At 57.0% G+C, this 6,004-nt stretch overlaps 1 protein-coding gene and 1 long non-coding RNA gene across 6 annotated transcripts in view; both read right to left on the reverse strand.

The window, feature by feature from the left end:
- Positions 1 to 463, reverse strand: part of TFAP4 (transcription factor AP-4) — a 29,990-nt gene extending 29,527 nt beyond the window's left edge. For 4 of the 5 annotated variants that reach the window (XM_039885197.1, XM_039885200.1, XM_039885193.1 and 1 more), the window contains exon 1: positions 323 to 453. The gene's annotated coding sequence lies outside the window, so the exon portion shown is untranslated. Of the gene's footprint in view, positions 1 to 322 lie in introns of all 5 variants that reach the window. The other variant, XM_039885202.1, reaches the window with a different exon arrangement.
- Positions 464 to 2,423: 1,960 nt separating this feature from the next.
- LOC120620334 (uncharacterized) lies at positions 2,424 to 5,414 on the reverse strand. The gene is made up of 2 exons (XR_005657828.1): positions 4,895 to 5,414; positions 2,424 to 3,960 (listed from the first exon to the last, which is right to left on the reverse strand). It is a non-coding gene; the product is annotated as an uncharacterized LOC120620334 (long non-coding RNA).
- Positions 5,415 to 6,004: the final 590 nt, after the last annotated feature.

The following is a 6,004-nucleotide window of genomic DNA, read 5'->3' on the forward strand; positions in this document are numbered from 1 at the left end:
TTTTGTTCTCACTCTGACACTCATTTGACATACTGGACATTCTACTGATGCACCCCACTGGACTCCCTCCGCCTGGACCGTAAGCCTTCTGAAGGCAAAGCCGTTGCTGCTCTCTCCACCCTGTGTGCCTGCGCCCGCCGAAGCGAGTGAAGGATTCCCATCACGCCTCTGGGGTAGCGGGCGCGTGGGGGAGTCTGGCTCAGGGGCCGGACCCCACCCTGCACCGGAGTAAGAGGAACAGCGCGCGCAGCAGCCGCCGGCGGGGGCTGGCAGTGGGACCCAGGCTCCAGGTGGGGGCGCCGGGGACAAAGGGCAGCCCTACCTGTGCTGGGGGCGCCAGCGCCGGCGCCTCCCCCCCGGATGGCTCCGGCGCGCGCCCACGAGGTCACGTCCGGGGCGCGCCGGCCGGAAGAAGGCCTCGCGTGGGGCGGGGGGGGCGGACTCCGCGGCCAGGCCGCGCCCCTCCAGCCACGGGTCCTCGGCGAGGGCGGAGCCAGCGGGACCTGGACCGCCTCACACATCCGCTCGCCCCAGCCGGCTTATTCATATTTATGAGACTGATGAGGGACGGGGCCCGTGGCCCCCGCCGCGCCCCGCCCCCGGGTTGCGGATCTTGCCCAGGCGGAGGCTCCGGCCCCAGTGGGGCGCCCCCGGCTTCCGCCTCGGGGAGGGAGTTTCCACTTGGTCAGGACTCAAAAATGTGTCGCTCCCGCTCCTCCGCCCCCTCGTCCCTGCCCTGCGGGGGGAGGGTCTCCTCCATTTGAAGGCAAGAGGGGCGGCTCCTCGTTCCTGGGGTAGGTCTGTAGGGAACGAGGCTAACCCCGCCCTCCTTTCCTCCCTACAAGATAGCGCCTGTAATAATCCTCATTTTTAAAACATAATAATAGTTCTCATTTATTAAGTGCGTATTCCGTGCCAGTGCCCTTTGTATGAACTTATCTCTTAACCCTCCCCAACAGTCCAACTGAGGTAAGTACAATATTGTCATCCAGAAGCTCAGAAAAGCTGGATGACTTGCCCATCCTTTACACAGCGGGCCTTGGGCTTTTTCCGGAAAGGTTGGTCCCGTTGGGTTGCGGGGGCAAGTGCTTGTCCTTGAACACGTTTCCAGAAATGGGCTTACCTAGGCACTCCTGGCTGGTTGTGTATGGCTGAGGGTTAGGTTTGAATGCCCCTTTGGAGGGAGAAGCTACATACTGGGTGAAACCAAAGCATGAAGGCAGAACAGGCTGCACCATTGACTCGACCTACTGCAAAAGGAAATGTGGGGCCCTGTGTTCAAAATGATTAAGAATTTCAAGATGGTGATGGCGGAACATTGAGCCCCAAGCATTAGCCCTTCTAAGTGTACCAGGTTTGTGTGACTGCACAGGTGAATGTCATGATGAAGAAGCTCAGGGGCTCTTCCAGGGGCAGAGAAGCTACTTCCCCACCTCCAATGTCAGCCACCCCCACCCAGCCAGCCCTTGGGCTGTGCTTCCTGGGTGTTCTCAGCCCCAAGCCCTGTGGACAAGTGGGCAGGGTCAAACAGGCCAGGCCAGGCCAGACACAGCACAGGCCTCAGTTCTGACTTGAAGCCCTCCTTTCTCACTGGTGCAGGGTGTGAGGAGCAGGCAAGGCTGCTTCCCAGAATAAACACCCCACCCATAGTCTGCCCCAGCCCTGCAGGCATGGCAAGCCAGCACCAACAAGAGACGCTCTCCAGGCCACGAGCTCAAGGTTAATAAGTCATCCTGATCTCACTCCCTCCATCACTCCATCCTTGTGCCTGGCTCTGCTCACAGTGGGTTGCAGAGCCAGGTTGCAGAGCCTTCGTTAATAACAATAGCTACCATTTGTTGCGCTGCTTTCTCCCCACCAGGCTTTGGTGGAGCCCTTTGTGTACCCTCCCCACTGAGTCTCATTCAGGCCCGTAACAAGCATGAAGAGCACCATTTCACAGAGAGGAACTAAGGCTCAGAGATTCGATGGCTGGGCTAAGTCCAAGAGCCAGAGTTCAGAGTCGTCTGCCATTCATCCATCCGATTCCTGCCATCTCTCCTATGTCTGCAATATAGCTCTTAAGGCTCACTTCTTCATGTTTACTCCCAGTTCCTTGAATAGATTAAAGACAGTAACTGTGTTTATATCACTGAGTTTACTGCTGGAGCTATCATTGTATGTTAATTAGAGGGCCATTTACTAAGCACCCACGTTGTTCAGGACACCCTCCTTGCATGGGCAGGTGCACGTGTGTGAATGAGTGAGCCACTTTCTCTCTGGGTACTGACGGGCAAGGAGTCCCCACTTGACTATGAGATTTCCTTGAAAAGACGGATGGGGTTGCCTAGCCCCATGCATACAGTAGGTCTTCAATAACTGTTGTTAAATGAACACATAATAACAGCTTAATAAACATATGTTGAATGAATGTGAACCTAGGAGATGTTCAATAAATTTTTATTGATGAAGCTTTAGGCAGCAAGAGTCAGTCCTCAAAATATATCTATCAGTAATTTTCTTAGTTCAAGCTGCTTTAACAGAATACCATAGACTAGGAAGATTAAACAACACACATTTACCTCTCACAGTTCTGGAGGCTGGGAAAGCCAAGATCAAAGTGCTGGCAGATTCAATTTCTGGTGAGGGCTCTCTTCCCTCCTTGCAAATGGCCACCTTCTTGCTGTGTCCTCAATATGGCAGAGCGAGAGTGAGAGCGGGAGAGAGAGATTTTATTTCTCTTCTTGTAAGGGCACCGATCTCATCTTGGGTACCCTACCTTCATTACCTCACTTAAACCTAATTACCTCCTAAAGGCTCCACATGCAAATAGTTACACTGGGGTTAGGACTTCCACCTATGAACTTTGGGAGAACACATTCGGTTCATAACTTTTTATGAAGTATATACTATATTCCAGGTCCTGGGCAGAACTCCGCGAAGGGAGTGACAAAGCAAACGATGCCCTTGTGTCCTATTCCTTGGGGGAATTTAGGGTCTAATAGGGGAGACAGTCCATAACATGTGAGAGGGAGCGGGCAGCAAAGAATGAGTGCTCAGAGTAAGGACTCTGGAGGGATAAAACTCAGCATGATGGTGGAGGAAGAGGACATCCCTCTTCACCCATTTTTTACTAAGAAGAAGGAAGCCAGATTGGCCTGACTGCTATAGCAGGTGCTTCTTCTGGAAAAGTCAATCCTCAGAAACTCTCTCAGAGCCTGGCCCTCTTGCATGTCCCGCAACCCCACCCTGCCAGTTATCTGATGCCCCACTGATGTAACAGGTTATAACACAAACTTTGGAATCAAACTGACTGAGATAGCACTCTGGATTATGCCTCTTACGAGCTTCTAAGAACTTGACCAAGATACTTAATTTGTTTGTGCCTCAGTTTCCTCCTCTGTAAAACAATAATAATAGGCCCCACTCTCAGGGTTGTTGTGAATATAATGAAAGTAAAGTATCTGGTGCATAGAAAGAACTGGTCTGGCTGAGAATTGGGGGTTTCCGGTTGAGTCAACTCCACCAAGATTATAGAGTTCTTCACTCTTGTTGGATTTGCAGGAGCCAAATTTAAGGGCTTATTTGCAGCTAAGGGGATACCAGCTGAGTCCTGGAATTGACAAGCCTTCGGTCAGGCTTGACACTTGGTGGTAGTGATCCTTAATACATACTGTGAATGTAACTCATTTAATTTTCACAACAACCTCAGAAAGGAGATACTATTCATCATCCCAACATGAGAATACCAAGTCAGACTTCTCACAAGCAAGCAACCTGCTCGCCCATGAAAACAAGTGTAGAAAACGATGAGAAAAGCCCTCAAGGGTGAAGGTTCCTTATGGTCAAGTCCCCCTTATGTCTCGAAGATTAGATTTCCCTGGTCACTGGATTCAGTTCCTGCTGGACTGTAAGCCCCACAGGGTAAGGACAGGTGGGGTCGTCACTCTTTGTCCGCCGCGTTGCACAGTGCCTGGCATCCTGCAAATATTCAGTAAGTATTTTTAGAAGATATAAAATTAACTCAATTGTGTACCTTTTTCATACACCTGGATTCCCCGGGTCTGGAGCCGGGCCCGGCGGAGGTCAGACGTTTTGACGCCGCCGGCTGCAGGACCGCGCTTTGGTCTGAATCGCCGCGATCCTGGACGCCGGGAGGGGGCGCTCTGCATCCCTCAACCTCCGCCCCGCTCCACGCACCCGTTGGTCAGTGGACCCGGAAAGTCGGCCCTTAACAGCACCCTCCTGGAAGTCGCTAGGTCGCGAAGCTGGCCTTCCCCCGCCTCCCCCGCCCCCGGGCCCATCTTATGGCTAATGTTTAACCTGGCCTCACTCCACATTATCCACACGGGGGAAACCGGGTGGGGTGGGGGTGGGGTCACCTCCAAATCGCCACCTTCCGGGCGTGCAGGCCTTTCATGTATCACCCAACAGTTCATGAGCACCTCCTCTCCTGTCTATTCACGCAGCAGTCATGAGACCTATTCTGTGTCCATTCATGCAACAGCCATGAGCACCTACTATGTGTCCATTTCCCAGAATATAATGAGCATCTATTGTGTCCGCGTAACAGTTCACGAGCAGCTATTATGTGCCAAATACTGTGCCAGGCGCTGGGGATGCTGTGTGCTCTGGCCGCGCCATCAAATATGCGAATGAAGGCGGAATTACGCCTGGAGGTAGATGCCTCACCTATAGAGGATGCTTTTTGTTTGGTGGACTACTCAAGGCCAACTGTGTAGCGGCACGATTGGCCAACAGCAGCAGCAGGGCTCTTTTTGAACCAAGGTTTGACACTAGACAACAGAGCAGCGAGAAGACTGGCTCAAACAAAACACACTCAATGCGAGTCGGGGTTCAACATCAGGAGGTAAAAACAACTTAGCGGGTGCAGGTGCGGGGCTTTCTCACTCACGTCTATCCAGTTCATTCCACTTGCTAATCCGCCCTGCGCTGGGCGCTGAGGGACCAGGCGCAATCAAGGACCCCGCGGCGTTCAGGCTGGGGACACAGGTTGCCCCATCTGCTAGGACCAAGACGGGGCCGAACAGAAGTCCGGATTGCTCCGGGCCACCCATTGGTCCTTATTCCACCGGGAGGGAAACTGAGTCCGAGGACAAGGCAGGGACCAGCTCGGCGTCGTACGGGAGGGAGGTGCTGAGCCCTGCCTCGAACCCCAGCGTGCGCCGCCCGGAGTCGGGAGCCGGGGCCGCAGCCTGCCGGGCGCTGCCCGCGCGTTCCTGGAACTGGGCTGGGCGGAGAAATCTGGGCCTGCGGAGAGGCATTCCTGTTGCCCTCCCCGCCGCCCAGGGCCGCGGGGGGCCTGGCCAAGGTGACCCCGCGGGAGAGCGGCAAGGGGCCCCCGCCCCCTCCTCCATCTTCCCGGTCTTCGGGGCTTTTCCTCTGGGCCCACACGCCCTCCCTCCGGTCTTCTGCCAGCCCGCCCCCTCCCCGGGCTTCCCCGAGGGCGGGACGCCCCTCCCCCCCGCCACCCCCGGGCCATCTCCGGGCCGTGTCCTAGCGCTGCCCTCGGGCCGGGGGCGGGGCCGCAGGGGGGTACCCGAGGATGGGGCCGAGGACAACGCGCACTGGCCGGCAGCAGCCCGGCGCCCCTTTCCTCCCTCCCGGTGGCTGATCCCCGCCGCCCGCCCCTCCCCCGGCCCAGCGCCGGCGCGCGGCCGCCCCCTCCCCCCGACGCGCACGCCCCGCCTGGCAGCTGGCGCCCCGGGCCTGGGGCCGCCGCGGCGAGAGGGGTTTGCTGGGAGGGCGGGAGGGAAGCAGCGGGGGAGGGAGGAGGGAAGGCGGCCGCCCCCCGTGCCCCTCCTCCTCCCCCTCCTCCGCGGCCCGCCCGTCCCTCCTCCCGCCGCCTCCCTCCGCCCTCCTCCCTCCCTCTGCAAGACATCCCGGCCCGGCCCGGCCGCCGCGGCCACCTTCCCCGCTGGAGCTGCAGATGTGGCGGAGCGGCCGGGCGCCGGGCGGCCGTGCCAGGGGAGCTCGCGCCCCGTGAGCCTCGCGCCCGGGCCCC

Source organism: Pteropus medius, unplaced genomic scaffold, assembly GCF_902729225.1.
Source record: "Pteropus medius unplaced genomic scaffold, Ma_sr-lr_union100, whole genome shotgun sequence".
In the NCBI taxonomy this organism is placed as follows: Eukaryota; Metazoa; Chordata; class Mammalia; order Chiroptera; family Pteropodidae; genus Pteropus; species Pteropus medius.